The sequence below is a fragment of the Stegastes partitus genome, unplaced genomic scaffold (assembly GCF_000690725.1).
Source record: "Stegastes partitus isolate 25-593 unplaced genomic scaffold, Stegastes_partitus-1.0.2 Scaffold1027, whole genome shotgun sequence".
Lineage (NCBI taxonomy): Eukaryota > Metazoa > Chordata > Actinopteri > Pomacentridae > Stegastes > Stegastes partitus.
This window is the reverse complement of record NW_007578758.1, coordinates 111,328-127,364: the sequence shown is the minus strand read 5'-3', so window position 1 is coordinate 127,364 and position 16,037 is coordinate 111,328.

Sequence of the window (16,037 nt, the reverse complement as noted above, 5' to 3'; positions counted from 1 at the left end):
TTAAAGGACCAACAGAGTTTAGTGTGAACTGAGACGTGAACGTCTGCATCAGATTTCTTGGCATCCGTCCAACAGATGTCGAAAGGTTCACTCAAAACCACAAAAGTCGATTCTCACGATGGCAACAGAGGAAGAGAGCATTAGTGGAACGCATCATCTGAGCAACATGCACAAGAGGTTCTGCCAGGTCATCCCATAGGTGTTGGGATACTTCATTGAAAGTACTGAAAAGCTCAAAAGATTTATCCTCTGGGCACCGAATATCCAACTTCCATGGTAATCCGTGCATTAGATTGGTGTTTAAAGAAACTTTTCCAGTAATTTGTTCCAGTTCAGTTCTAATTTCCAGCCTTTGTTTTACAGCAGTGTGCTGCGTTAATTACTCACAAGCATCACAAATAGCAAAAATTTCAGTTAAATAAATAGTTGAGGTAAAACTAGTGTTTGATATATGATCTTAAAATCCTTCAAAAAGAGCTTTTGCAGCTCGTAAACAATAGTTTTGTTCCATTTATGCTGTGATGCTGTCATGAGACTTCATATTATTTCAGCTTATCATTTAAAATGGAAAACAAAACGAGTGAGGAACGACTGCAGCAGAACCGCTGATGCAACATTACATCATCAGCGAAGCGTGTCAATCTGATTTGATGCAATCTGCAAGAAATGTTGTCCAACACTTTGGTTATTTGATTAAACTTTGAAGGGGTGAAGCGCTTCCTGTAAACACTGGTGTAGCTGTTGGACCAGTTTACAACGTGATGCTAAAGGAACAGTCCAGGGACACGTACTGCAGCGATTTCACCCTCTGGGCTTCACAAACGGCAAAATTTCACACATCTGAGGAGTCTAGAGAGCGACTGGCCGACTATCTGTAGAGCTGCACAGCTGATCATATCGTTCCTCGTCGGGGTTCTCAGTATTACTATCTCTTTTTCTGGTTTCTACACAAACTGGACAAGATGCACACGGCCTTCAGCAACCTCCTCCTCCTCCAGGCCGTTTGTCAGAGCCGCCAACGCCCGAGGAAATGGGTGCTCCTGTTTTTGCATTCTCGCTCTTCTCGGCCCGAAGCTTTGGCTGTTCCCAATTTGTAAAACCGATAAATGTTACGCGCCGTACAGCTAACAATGGATCTGAGAACTCTTTCTCACACGGCTACGCATTCACAGCACAGTGTGTCGTCGTCTAATTCGATCTCGCAGAGTGCAAATGTTTTGACTAAGGTCATCATCTTCATTGCACTGCAGTTATTTTAGGAAGTCGAGGGGGATCTTAGTCACCACAGACCAGCACGCAGGAAGCAACAGCGCTCCACTTGGATTTCTTTCCTGAGACACAACAGCGTCGGCAGCTGGCTGCATTCCACAGACGCAAACATCAAGTGTGTGAAACCAACAACCACAAGAGCAGCGCCGGAAATACTTTCAAGGCGGTTGTTGTTGTGTGTTGGGGGGTCACGACAGCAGAGCATGACACCAGTCTAATTGCTGATGAGTTGCAAAACAGGGAGACTTTGTGCAGGATTTGCTCTGGGAGGGTTTGGAAACGTGGGAGCAGCAAATAAGAAACATCACATGTCCAAAATAAGTTATCAGCGCTCCTCTGAGACTTGGCTCTCGTCCTTCTGGACTCGCAGTGCCGCTCTGGAATTCACCGAATGTAACCCAGAAACATCTTCTGCAGTCACAGTGGCGACGGTCCTCCAGAAAGAAAACCGGGCCGAACCCACTCCTCAGTCGATGCACTCACACGGGAAAAAGGTCGTAATTATACAGAACCAATTATCGTTTATTTACTTTAAAAGTTTGTTGTTGTTGTTGTTTTGTAAGATGTTTTCACTGGTCAGGGTTCGTTTCAGAAGTTGGCACAGAGAAGCAGAACAGTAGCTGAACAGGATTTCTCCTCTAATGAGCTGGCACAGGCGCTTCATTTGACCACACGGCTTTCATTAGGGCTGAATCACCGTCTCCAGATCCGTGTGCAGATAAAAACCCAATTCCTGCTGCTGCAGCCGCCCCGTGCAGCACGGAGATCTGACTCCTCAGAAAAACTAGGAAACCGGGACAACAGCCTCTAAAAGTTCAGGTGCATGTCAGCCGAGTAACCGTCCAGCTTTAGAATCCTACTTAGACGTTGCTGCAAAGTTTCCCGTCTGCTGCTCAACTCATCACCTCGCTCTCGAGAGCTCTTAAGCCCGGCTGACATAATTTCACACTGAATGGCATTGTGAGTTTGACCCTGACTTCCCCTCGGCTGCTTCAGCTGATTAAAGCCTTCCAAACGTTGCACCATAATGGCAGGAAATGCCACGAGGCAAACCGCAAAGATTTCAAACCCTCATATTTCTTTTTGTAATATTTCTACATTAAAAGAGGAAGTGCAAAACCAAACACAGGATTTCTGTTCAGAGGAAACGGTTTGTTTTAGATGGCAGGACCGGTCAAGGTGTGACGATGAGAAAACAGAACACGCTGTGCTTGTATGTGCGTCGACCAGCAGCAGAGTACCTGGTGGTTGTTCTGCTTCAATGTGGATTTACAGTTTTACAGTTCAGCTGTTCCTCCATCACAGTTTGACTTCATGACAGTGATTCACCAGGAACAAGCTCTTCAGAGTTCAATTTAGGGGCGTCGACTCCCCGTTAGCTTAAATTTGGAGTCGCGCTTCCCTCCACCTGGGGAGTAGTTTTAATATTCGCTTACCTTTAACTCTGTTTTTGGGCTCCTGGGTTAATCTGATTGGATCAAACCTTTAAAAACAGGTTTGTCAAGAGAAGCAGGATTCTGAAATCAGATTAGATCACATAGTCTAGTCTTGGTTTTGATCTGGATCAAGTTTCAGCAAGTTTTTAGCAGGATTAGGAACTTTAAGGAAACTTAAAATTGGTCAAATTACTCAAGTTGATTTGTTTAATCGTTACTCCAAACAATGACAACAGTAGACCTGTTGCTAAGCAACTAATTAAATGTATGATTACAAGATAAAAATTCTAATTTCTGGATTTATAAAAAACTTTACAGTTGTTTGCACCAATTTAATATTGTACGTAATTTAAATTCAAATTTCTGCATTAATTGATTTCAAACAAAACTGAGGTTTGAGTAAATTATTAAATTGGATTCATTCTGATTTTTTTCTCCACCTTGACTTTTGGATTTCAAGCCCTTAAATACGTAAGCTTTTGTTTTTCTTCTCGCTTTTTTTGTGTTTCTTAACTTAACACTGATTGATGAGGAAAGGCTGATTCCCATGACCCAGTATAGTTTGTTGGTTGAACATAATTTCATTAGAAGTTATCAAAACTGCAGAAGACTGACTCTTTGTCGAGTGCAGTCATAATAAAGGCAAAGCAGACGTTAGCATACTTTCAGCAGCAGCTGTCATTCTTCATTCTATATTCATGAGTGCAGATGATTGAGTCATTTTGCCTCCTAAAAGCAGACCTCTAAGAAAACTGGTCTGATTCTGATTAAACTTTTTTAACAACGTTTGGCCCTTCAGCTGCTAAATGCCAAACTAACCAGAGAAAGGTTGTCTGCTGGGGGAGAACAAAACAGAACGACAGACTAAAAGAGATGCTGAAGTGTTCTGTAGAGCTCGATGGGGCTGAAGCATCGAGGGGTAATTCTGTGTGTTTTAAAAACAACCCAGCGCTGATCACATGTGGTCCATCGTTAAAATAGAAAACCAATTATAGCCACTTAAGTGAGCAGACATTTAAGTCTAAGAAAGACAAAGAATACAGTCTAAATGAAGCACCTGCATGTTTAAAACTGAGGTAGCGTCTCATGGTGCTGACTCAGGCTTAACTCTGCAGTTAATTTTACGCGCATGTTAATGAGTCGACTATGCAGGTGAACAGACAGATAAAACCAGCTGCCCCCCTTCCTCCGCTTTGTCTGAACAGGTAGAGCACAAACTTTGTTCTAAACTTTTTTTTTTTTGTAAAGTTCATGCTTTTGGAATGTGAGGAGCTGGCCTGTGCTCAGCATATTCCTGCTGGAGGAGGAGGAGGAGGAAGAGGAGGAAGAGGAGGAGAGGGGATTCTGGCTGGGATCTGTTTTCAATTACAGCCCGGTCTTTGATCCAGCACTGAGCCTGAGCGGAGACCCCGTCCTGACTCAGCTGACAGACTCAGGTGCAGGCTGAGGGGATGTTGAGCGCTGAACTGATTCTGTGTCTCCGGGGAGCAAACAGAGAGGCGCTCCACCTAACGCCGGCTTCACGTTACAGTCCCAGCGGCACAATCCGTTTTATGAAAAACACGGAGGTGTGCATGCGAGGCAGCATGTGTTGTGTCCTCACAGCCACCTCCCGGGACTTCAGTTTGTCCCTGGAGAACTTTTAATTAAAATTTTCTCCACTCTCCTTCAAATTTGAGCGAATAATCTTCATGCACAGGTGAGGATGTTTTACCCCAAAATGCATATATGGTGATGATTCATAGTCTGTCCTCACAGGCATGGAAAATTACAGCTTCATTAGCGCCTGTCACATGAGACCTGTGAGTGGAAAAGTTTGGTCAGTGTGGTTTATCTAGTGACGGATGGTAGTCAGCGGTGTGAGGTCAAACGTGTTCCTGTCTTCTGAAACACAGATTACATCAGCGCTGCTCGCTCAGCGCGTGACATGCCTGAAATATTTACGCTCTGACATGTTTTTTGGAGAAACTGAAAGCACCTGATTGTTAAAAAAAAAAAGCTGTTTAAAGAAGGTACAGCGTGTGCTAATGTGCATTCATTATGTATTAAGGCTAACGAGCACTTGTGTCGCTCAGCAGAGTCACCGCTTAACTACGACTCAGTGAAAGTCGAGGGATCAAACCGAGCTGTGTTTTGTCTTATCAGTATTTTATGTTTCTTTTATCACATGAAGCAACAAAAAACAACTAAACAGCAACTTCTAGCCCACAGTTCTGCCATTGATCCCAGTTAAATAAAAAGGCCCGTTCTGTGTCCTGTTGCTCTAATGCCGTGGCTTTACAAACATGTGGGCCCGGTCAGCGGCTCCCATGAGATCATCCGCTGACCTCATCACGGCAGCGACCCGGCCCACTCCCGGGGAAAAGGCCGCCGGTGCTGGAAAGGGCTCAGACGAGCTACACCCTGCTTATAAAACAGTATTTTAGGCTAGAATCACATTCTCTCTGTCTACGGTTTTGCGCCGGGCTAAATCTAGTTTGAAAAGAACACATTACACGACGGTTTCTGGAGGTGGTTACGGTTTGAAATGGCAGAAGAAACAAAAACAAACGTCATCTTTGGGTTTTGTATGGTACCGGCGTGATGAAGTGGACATCCTGCCGCGGTCACACCCGCTACTGGGAAACATCCAGAACTAATCTGTGCCTGCTAGAAACACTTAAACCCACTTCAGCTTGTCTCAATTATTTTCTGAATTGCTTTCCTGTTGGAGCTGCTAATACAGACGGACCGCCGCGGCCTTTTCGTGGTCCTCACATGGGCGGATCGGGTTTTTGGTGACCTTTGTGACCTTTCTCAAAAATGTCCTCTTGCGTAAAATAAATCTAACGGGCTGATTGCTGTGACATTTAAACCTTGTCCACACTGGTACCGATGTTTAGCTAAACTAACATTTTCCTCTATGCTGGGACCCTCATCAGCATGCAGGTCTTACAATCAGAGATCTTAGTGAAGATTGTTAAGAAATAAATTATGCACATGCCCGTTGTTGTGTTGTGTAATGACACCAGAAAAAACAACAAAAATGGCAGATATGTTATTTTTCTTGCTTACTTCTCTTCTCCTTTACCTTTGGCTAACACTCTTCTCTGGTATTTAAGGTCTTTTTAACGTGAACTAGCCGAGCGTACTATTTCATTTTTGCGTCGCGTATGATATTTTGTCAAACGCAGATCACGTGGAGAGTTTTTTCATTTTGTTTTAAAAAGATGGGAAAGGCATTTCCGTGTAAGTGCGTACAAGGCCTTTGATCCATAGACTGTATAAAAGATGGACGTAGCAACTGGCCCTGAAAAATGAAGCCAATCCAGAAGTGTCAAAACCTGCAGTATCACTACGTCCGCTAGCTGCTGGCTCCACAAAGCCCTGGCTCCCATAGAAATGAACTGGAAAAGAAGTGATCACAGATCACGACATACGGCATTCCTACAGCTCAGGATTTTTGTCGTATTAGTTTTCATGGTCAGATCCAGAGATCAGGTGGCCAATCTGAAAATAAATCAATACTGAATTTTTTAAAAATCATCAACATTTTGCGGGGCAAGGGGCGTGGCTGGCTTGATTGACAGTCGGCAGCGACCATACAGACGAAGCGAGCAGAAGGAGGTAAATGTGGGCAGGGCAGAGAGGGCCCGCCTCTCAATCCGTCTGACCAATCGCTGCTCCTATGGCTCCGCCCCCCTCCCACGATTTTTGCATCACTGGCTCCAAAAATCCAAGATGTCAACCAGGAAGTAGCAAAACCCTGGCTTCATTTTCTCAGTGCAGAAACCAACGGGTGACGTCACGGAAGCTATGTCCACCTTTATACAGTCTATGGTTTGATCGCATGTTCGTTCTCCCCTGATGATTAACCTTTCCTACTTTTAAGCTTCCTTCTTGTGTCTCCCTCTGGAGGTGCAGGAGGTAAATTGCACCTGAATTTTCTGGTAAAATATTAAAAAAATCCACATTTACAGCCACATGAAAGGTAAGAACGTCAAAGCATTTCCTTGTCTGTTCTGAGCAGCATTTTAACATCACATGCGGACCACCAACAGGGTTCGGCTTTTAAAAACAAAACAAAATACGAGCAAAGCTTTGACCTTTAGAGATGCAAATTGGTGCGCTTTCAATCCGTGCCAGTTGCATCCTGGGAATTGTTGTATTTTGCTGCTGGTTCAAGGAGAGAGCGGAGGGCGCGCTGTGTGTCCTGTACCTGGCAGACTGTTCAGGAATGTGGGAGCACTCGGCATTCTTTAGGCCCGGTTTTGTTTTTATAGCCCTCACACAGGAAGCTCGCTCCGGTGGGGCCTCATTCATGTTGTCTGAAAAACGCTGACTGCCCTCCTCCCACCCCCACCTCTCTGGCTGCTCTCCAAGATACACAACAGGCGTGTACACACACACACACACACACAGACACACACACACACACACACACAACATGCGTTTTTTTTGTTGTTTTGTTTTTTTCTGTCCTTGTGGGCCGATGTGCATTCTCCCCTCCCCCCCAACCCCCATCGGAGAGTTTCATTTATAGCTCTAATTACAATAAACAAGCGAGAACAAGCGGGGAAGAGGCCGCTGCCCCGTTCACACAATCATTTTCTCAGGGATGGAGCCGCTTTAACGTCCGTCAATCATTCACGCACTGAGTTCTGCGTTTCCTCGTCGGAAAAGTCGTCTGTCAGGTGGCAGTTTGGGCCTCAAGGGAGACGTAGAATCATTATTTTTGTTCTGATTCCTGCACGAAACAACCCTGAGCCGTGTTTCCTAAAGGGGAATTAAAACTGTGAGATACCGAGTGATATTTCAAAAGCTGCAACGCCTGCGTCTTGAATTATGTGCATAGATTTACACAAGAGCTGTTTTATGCAAGTTGAATTTTCAGAAGCGGCTCAAACCCACAGGATCCTGCGCTGTGGTTGCGACACCGTGAGCGCAGGAACCGGACGTCTCATTTGGTTTGTACATTTTAACCTTCAGTCTGACTTTTAAGGAAGGCGCGACCAGTGAGATGTCACTAATTACAAAGTTTTCTCTTTACGTGTCGTCTCGTGAAACGTGCAGCAAAGTGAGACGCTCTATCTCGTCCACACAAACACACACAAGCTGCAGCGCTTATCAGCCGGCCGCCCTCTTTGTCCACCGCCACCCACATGGTCATCAAACACAGCGGCTCACATGGACTCCTGGTGGTGTGACCTCTCTTAAAGTTAACTCATGCTTTCCACCGTGCGGCTCAGAAGCATCGTCACCGATTTACAGATAATCGACGTCGAAATGTTTTCCACTGTCAATATTCCGATGGCATCACGTCATCCTTCTGATGTTCTTCGCCCGTCGCAAACATGATTTAAGGCCAAGGATGTGCTTTGTGTGGGACTCTACGAGGCTTCAGGGAGCATCACAGCGTCGGTGCCAAACATCTGGAGCATGACGTCTGTCTGTGATCCTGCTGTGGATGAATTTATCGACCGGCTTTGACAGGAAGTCACCAAATCAATGGACAGTGGAGGACGCTGGAGCTGAACACACGTGTTGGTGTGCTGGCTGATCACATGACGATATAACTGAGAGCTTGTTTCTATTAGATTATACAGGAACACCAAACCTGATGTACTCTGACGATGCTCTTGTCCTTCATTCAGAATAATGACATCAGGTGAGATGCAGCAACCAATAAGACCAAATGATCGCCTTCGCTTTGCTGCAGAGAGACGGACGCTGCTCTCGCTCAGCAGTCAGATGGCCTGAAGGAAAAAGCCTTTCTTCATCCTGTGTGTGTTTTATTCGCCCTCAGGCGGCTGTAACACCTCTTGCTAGACTCCACAGCGAACTTTTCAGGCTTTGATCTGCATCAAATGTTATAAATGCGAGTTAGGACGGAGGAGGACGGCTCTGATGGCTGCCAAATAATCCCGTTTGATCATCTTCCTGTACAGGTAGCGATGCTGCCAGATAGGATGCTCTCTGTAATGCTAGTGTAGACGTTGCTGAGCACTCTGGGGGGAGCTTGAAGTTTCTTAAGTGCCTGAGGTGGTAAAGATGCTGACGGGCTTTCTCCACCGAGGTATTGATGTGACGGGACCATGACGACTCCTGAGTGATGTGGACGCAGGTATTTGAACCTGTTCACCCTCTAAGTCTGGGCTTCATTGATCTGCTGTTGTCTTGGCACCAGTTCTCCAGGTGGGCGATGTCCATCAGGGAGATTTTCTAACGCTACTAGAGATTAGTGCCGGTAATTCAGTGGATATTAGAAGTAAAATGTACTTCAACCTCAGCCTCTGAACCGTCAAAACAGCCAGCAGGCTTGAAAGGTTCTGTCAGAGCCACAAAAAACAGAATGAATCATGAGATTTTTAAAACTTTCTGACTGTTCGTGAACCTATAATGTGTGATGTACAGCTACAGCAGGAAAAAACAGCCAAAAACAAGCTAAAAAATGTGATATTTAATCAAAAATAACTATAAGCCACGTGCCTTAGTTTTTAAAAAATGCCAAAAAATAAACTGTCTGCACCATATCCTGCAAAAAAAACATTTCCTCAGCATAACTAAGAAGTTAAACTGCAGGCTGTGCTAAATTAGATTAGAGAGTCGAAAACAAAAGCGATTGAGAGGAAAATTAAACTTTCTGTGTGTATGAAATAAATGCAGCGTGGCTCAGAGGAGCAGGATGTCAACAGGTTGTTGGACGATACATTCAGCACAGTGAAATATCTCTCTAGTGTTGATGTGCAGACTGGTGTGGAAACGTCTGGTTTGTAGAGGTTGTAAAAACGTAAAAGGGGCAATTAGCTCATCTACTGCATGTGGAGCTCCTGTTGTTGTCTCCAGTATTTGCAGCACAGCGTTGATTCTCTCATAATTTGTACAGGAAATATTTACACTAGTTCAACTTTCCGTTTTCCTGTTTTTATGATTTATGGCGTTATACATGTGCTATAGTGCAGAGACAGCATTTTGTAGTTCTCTCCACGTGTAGCAACGGTTGTGTTGTTTCCTCTGAGGTGAAGGACTTCATATTGTGCCCATAGTGAAGAAGAATGTGACAGAATCGTCCAACACTACTCAGGGTTCAGAGGGTTAATAATGAACCCGTCTCACATTGGTAGCAAACATTTACTAAACAAGAAAAATGTGGATTGTATTCATTTAGCAAAGAATGTCCCATAAAGTCAAAGAGAAATGAAAGCAGAGCTCTACAGTGTGCAGGTGTTTTATAAAGTCCTGTCACATCACATTTCATAAGATGCCCCTGAAAGAGCAATAACTATATATCCAGCAAACCCACCTAAGAACCACTACGCTTCACTTACACCTGCAAAATCATCCCGAGAGACACCTCACAGACAAATTAGATGATTAAACATTATGGTTTTCCAGCCCATATATTACTTTCAATGTGTGCACGCTCTGTTTCTTTTCGGTGCCACTTCAGATCACATCAGTCGTGTGCAGCGCCGAGAAAAAGCTCCGCTCGCTGCCAGAAACCAGAGAAGAGACTGTCGATGAATCAAGAAGCTAATCCTTTCCCCAGCAGAGAGGAATGCACAAGAATCCACTTCAGTTCCAGATATAAAAAAAAAAGGCGCCTGATGCTGACGCCACTTGGGGAAAAAGGCTCTGGGAAGGAAGAAGAGCAGATAGCAGCAGCAAGGCTTTTTGTTTTACTCCATCATTGAGTGCTTTCACCTAAAAGTCGCGGCTTTCGGCACCAGCGTGTCAGATTCTGAAGCCCTCTGCAGTATTTTACGTGCCTTGATTAGCTTTTATCAGTAAACTAAATGACACTGTGTGGATGATGTATTAGTGCCTGTTCAGAGCTCTAACGTTGTGCATCTCGCAACAGTTCACGAGATAAGAAACAGAAAATTTGGAGCTGAAATCCAACTGGAGGTTTAAAGTGATTCAATTAAGCATCTGGGTTTGTCTGAGTGGAACCTTATTAAAGCAAATGAGCCACGACGGCTTTGTTCCTTCCAGTCTTGTCTTACAGGCTTCTATTGTTCTTCAGTCCTCCACCCTTTAATTTCCAGCCCTTAAATTACAATGATCACTCTGAGATCTAATGTCTGAGGGCGAGAACCCGTCCAGCTCATCTCGCCGTCTCTCTCCTGCTTAGTTTGGTTTCACATGTGCACAAAGGGACGACCTATTAGCTGTATGATAACCGGCATTAGCTCATTTCTAAATCTCAGTGCTGTAACTTTGAACTGTGTCACCGTCACTTTCACACAACAGGCTGCTGATAGTTTAAGCTCCGAATTCTCCGAGTGCTCAACATGTGACCATTTCCTGCCAGACATACACATTTTGTAACTCCACACGCCATAATGTCAGCGTTTCCCCGACACTGGTTTCCTCTTTTTGAGACTATAATTTGACTTTTGTTCAATGCAGTAACTATTCACTGGTGTGAATGCGTGCAGTGTGACGCCTGCCTGGATGTATGATCACCATTCATGGACATCATCCTCATTTATTGCTTCTCAGCGCTGAATCAGGATTATTTCATTTGGATTTTTTGACAAGAATTTATTTAAAAAAAAGACTAAGTGAAAGCAGAGTTCTACACAAAAATAAAAAATGAGGAAAATAATATTCACCCTCTGTAAGACAGCATTAAGTCTGGATAGGTCTCATCAGTCTTGCACATCTGGACTATTTTCCCTCATTCTTCTTTGCAAAACTGCTCCAGCTCTGTGAGGTTACACAGGCATTGTGAGTAAACAGCCCTTTTTCAAACCTAACTACAAATTCTCAGTTGGATTGAGGTCTGTGCTTTGATTCGGCTGCTCCGCAACGTTCACCTCGTTGTCTTTAAACCATCTCTGTGAAGCTTTGGCTGTTTGCTTGGAGTCATTACGTTGCTGAAAAACAAATCTTCTCCCAAGTTGTAATTCTTTTGCAGACTGCTTTAGGTTGTCCTCCAGGACTTCCCGACACTTTGCTGCATTCATAGTTTTACAAGCCTTCTGCTAAGCAACATCCCCGCATCATGATGATGCCACCGCCGTGCTTCACGGTGGGGACGATGTGCTTGGTGTCTGACAAACATAGCATCTTGTCTGATGGCCAAAAAAGCTCAACTTTTATCTCATCAGACCAAAGAATCTTCCTCCAGTTGACTTCAGAGGCTCTCACATGCCTTCTGGCAAACTCTAGGCAAGATTTATTATGAGCTTTTTTCCAACAGTGACTTTCTCTTTATCAAGTTCCCATCAAGCTGTGACGGGTGAAAAACAGGCCGCAGATGTTGTATGAGCAGCATCTTCCATTTCAGGTGCCGAAGCCTGAAAACGTCTTCGTATGAGTCACTGGTGCCTTCGTAAAATATGTAGTAATATTACTCTGAATCAGCTGGATCCAATATAAAATTAAAAATAATGATGCTGCATTCAGATTCCTGGATGATATGCAATAGGAAGTAATGTGGCACATCAAGCTTGTTCTTTCTTTCCTCAACCCTGTGAGATTTCACTGTGTCAGTTCGTCTCTCCACCACTTTGGTCTGGACAGAACCTTCCTGATTACTGGATAAACTGCCATGAAATTTCCTCAGCAGATAGTTGACGCTACGCTTCCCTGAAATCTACTGAATCACATAATCCTCGGATCAACAGAACCAAAATTCAACCACTTAACCGACGGCTTCATATCTAATCTGCGTCACTTTTGCCTCTGCGTCTTCTCCTTTTTTTTTTATTTTTAGCCCGTTATGTTCCACAAAAGACCGTAAATCTTGACATGACATCCAAAACAAACATGCACGCATCTCTGCAAATGATTTCAGGCAGTAAACAGAGAGCGAGCTGGCTGGTCGGCAGATTCTGGATAATCTTGGTTCAGGCTCTCAGATCATTAGCATTCCTAAACACAAACAGCCAATCTCAGCATGTCTAACAGCTGTGGGTGGTCTCACTCAGAGTGTGTGTGTGTGTGATATGACTTCCATCCTTGTCATGGTGGAAGAACTCAAGCGAAGTGGTTTTTGCCACAAAAAAAACACAATGTTGGTTTGACAGAGTGGGACTGAGGTTGAAACTGGGTTTGGATTCAAACTGGGGAAGTACAGGAAAGGACAAGAAGTCTGTCTGTCTGTGTTTGTTTATGTGAGTTATCTAAGTCTCCTAAATCCTGCCTGACTTTGACTAAATCCTTCTCCTAATGTCTATTGAATAGCTTGTGTTTTTTAAACCTCCTCAGTGCCTCCTTCCAGTGCTGGAGCTCAGCTTAAACAGCATCGTGACAGTTTTTTCTTTTTATTCTTAAATGTTTCGGGACACTGAGGCTCGACACAGACCTGTTAATCCGATTCTGTTTAAACCTGACGACGGAGCTCAGATCGGCTCAGGCGTCGTGTTTTGAATGTCGTTATTAATAAAGTAGGTCGACTTTATTACTACAAAATAAAACCAGGGCTCCTATTGGCTACAAAAGGGGGACTAGTTAAAAGAAAAACCTGAACCCTTGACCCCAACAGAGATGCTATCCAGAGACTTGGTGATGTTGGAGGAGACGTTTGAGGAACCAAACTGGGCCAAACCACAAAAAATCCAAAGTTGAGTTTTATGGGTTTTTTTTTGGGTAAGTGTTTATGGTCGACTAGTTGGTGGCAAAGTGATCCAAACCAACAACCCACTGGTAATGTCACAATGAGACTTGTGGCCCATGATGGTTTTGGCATGAAAATGTAGTGGCAAACTGGGCCAAGCCACAGGAACCACTGACTGCTAAATCACAGGCACAGGTAGTTGTACATGCGATCCAAGATGGCGGACAGCATGACCTCAAGCCCCGTGAAAACTCAACTGGCAAAGTAACATAAAAACTTATTGAACCACCGCCGAGCATCTGTTTCTACCCACTCAAACGTATCTCTAGTTCCTGATGATCTAAACTCTTAAATGCTGTTTAGCAAGACAAACCTTGAATAAGTGTTTTTCTCAAAAAATAGAAAATGTGGTACGGCCTGATTGGGCACTCAGCAAAAAGAAAGGAAAAATTAAATCACAAAGCAGCTGTTTCTGTCTCTGGACAGTGTTGAAACATCTTTGGATGGACATAATGACTCCTGACTCCAACAACCACAATGGTTTTTTTTTAGCAACACAAAATTTTTACCCCATTTTTCTCTAATAAATATGGTTTGTCCCACTTTGGCACCAACAACTTCATTCACGAGCTACGGCCTTCACGATCACCAGATCTCAACACAACTCAACACCTGTGAGAGATTCTGGACTGATGCGTTAGAACAGGGGCGGGCAATCCTGGTCCTCGAGGGCCACAATCCAAATGACCAGGATCATCATCAGGCTTCTGCAGAGCTTGATGATGAGCTGATCATTTGAATCAGGTGTGATGGAAGAGGGAAACATCTAAAACATGCAGGACTGTGGCCCTCGAGGACCAGGATTGGACACCCCTGATCTAAAACATGCAGGACTGTGGCCCTCGAGGACCAGGATTGGACACCCCTGTGTTAGAAAGTGCTCTCTGCTGCCACCATTAAGACACCTAATCAGGGAAGATCTTTTGGAAAACTCATGTTCCATCCCTCCGGTGGAATTCCAGACACTCTGAGAATCAAATCCAAGATGCGCTGAAGCTTATCTGGTGGCCCAAGATCTGACGTTTTGTCTTTCTTGCAATGCAACAGTTAAAAAAAAAAAACATGCAAAGTGTTTTTCCTTTTACTTGTAATTATCTACTTTCAAATCTAAAATGACGCCGGCCCCCGCGGCAGAATTCCAACAGCGCTGAAAACTGTAAGTCATGTGTTTACTGGATTATTTACTGTGTTCACCGGCAATATAATTAACTTGACAGCTGCGCCTGTGGCTGAAAACTGTACGACAAAAAATAAAAAATAAAGTAGGTGTTTAGTGAGTTCACCCTGGAAAGGCGACGAAATAGATACGAGAATGCATACAGTGGAGAACAACTGATGTTTAAGAGAAGAGTAGCTCACAGCTGACAGAAAATGTAAACAATAGAGGAAGGGCTCTAGAAATACCAAAGAAGAAAGAAGCATTAAATCAATGGGAAACATCTTTGAACGGCTTGATTTGCGGTTTCATTGGAATCACACATCATTTCTTGTTAGTGTAAAAGGATTAGGAACGACGTTTGTGTACAGCGACCGCTACGACTGTACGACAATCTGTACACGGTGCATTCTCTGCAGGATTAGTGCGCAGCATTGATTTGTGACTCAGTTCATTTTAACGATGCCTTCGGTCGAGCTTTTGTTTACGATGTCTGACTCTGAACTTGTAAATCCGGCTCCGTGTGTTCAGCTCAACGCATGAGCTCCGTCTAACCACGCAAGCAGCAAAGATCACAAATCAGATGCAGTTAATGCTGTTTGGTGGTGAAGAAGTTCACTAGAGCTCGTTCAGGATTCTGTACCGAGTTCTGCCTGAACAATCACATGATGCTCGTCCTGAGCAGCGTTGGAATTTCCCTTCACTAAATGACAACGCTGCGGTTAACGACAGTATCCCAGTGAAGTCCCAGCTAGTTGACTCTGTGGCTTGACATCGTCGTGCTAAGTTTGCAGCTCACATGTGATGCCATTGCTCACCGCTTTCTATTAGCTCGTCAACATCCAGCAGAACGGCACCGGTTGTGTCCGCAGTCTGGTGCGTTTCTGGGGTGAAACTGCTGCATTCCTGAAGGTCACTGTAATCTTTAATTAACACCTGTAATGTCCCTGGTATGTGTGTGTGTGTGTGATTGGGTCAGGAGAACAAGTAATTGCTTTCTTCGCGTGATACCATCGGCCATGTGGACCGACTCACAGCAGCAGAAAAGGATCCTTGTGCTTCTCCCAAATCACATTACATGTTTACCTTGTGGGTGTTCACCGACATTCATTTGGAAACAGCACATTTCCTGATAAAACATCTTGCTGCAGATCACGTAGGAATCAGATTCGATTGTTTCTGGATGCAAGAAAACCAGAATTAAAGAAATTGCAGGAAACTGGGAGAAGTGATGATGATAATTTACGTTTTTTTTTTTCTAATTGGTCCTTTGCTGTAATGCGTCTTTTGAGTTTAAAGAGGAGGCCAGCGGACAGCAGGACAGTTTGAATTACAGCGATAGAGAAAACTGCCAAAAGCTCATTTAGGTGGAAGAAATAGGGTTCAATCTGGATGCTAATAAATCCTTTTTAGAGGAGAAATGGGCGGATAATAAGTCGTACAGATACACGTTGTACAGAGCGTTGCAGGAATGTTTAAAAGTGTGTTGTTATGTGGTGCTGAGTGTCGACTGATGAGACACAACAGATGGCACGATTTAGCCTCGGCGCGTTAGCAGGAAGTAATCGCT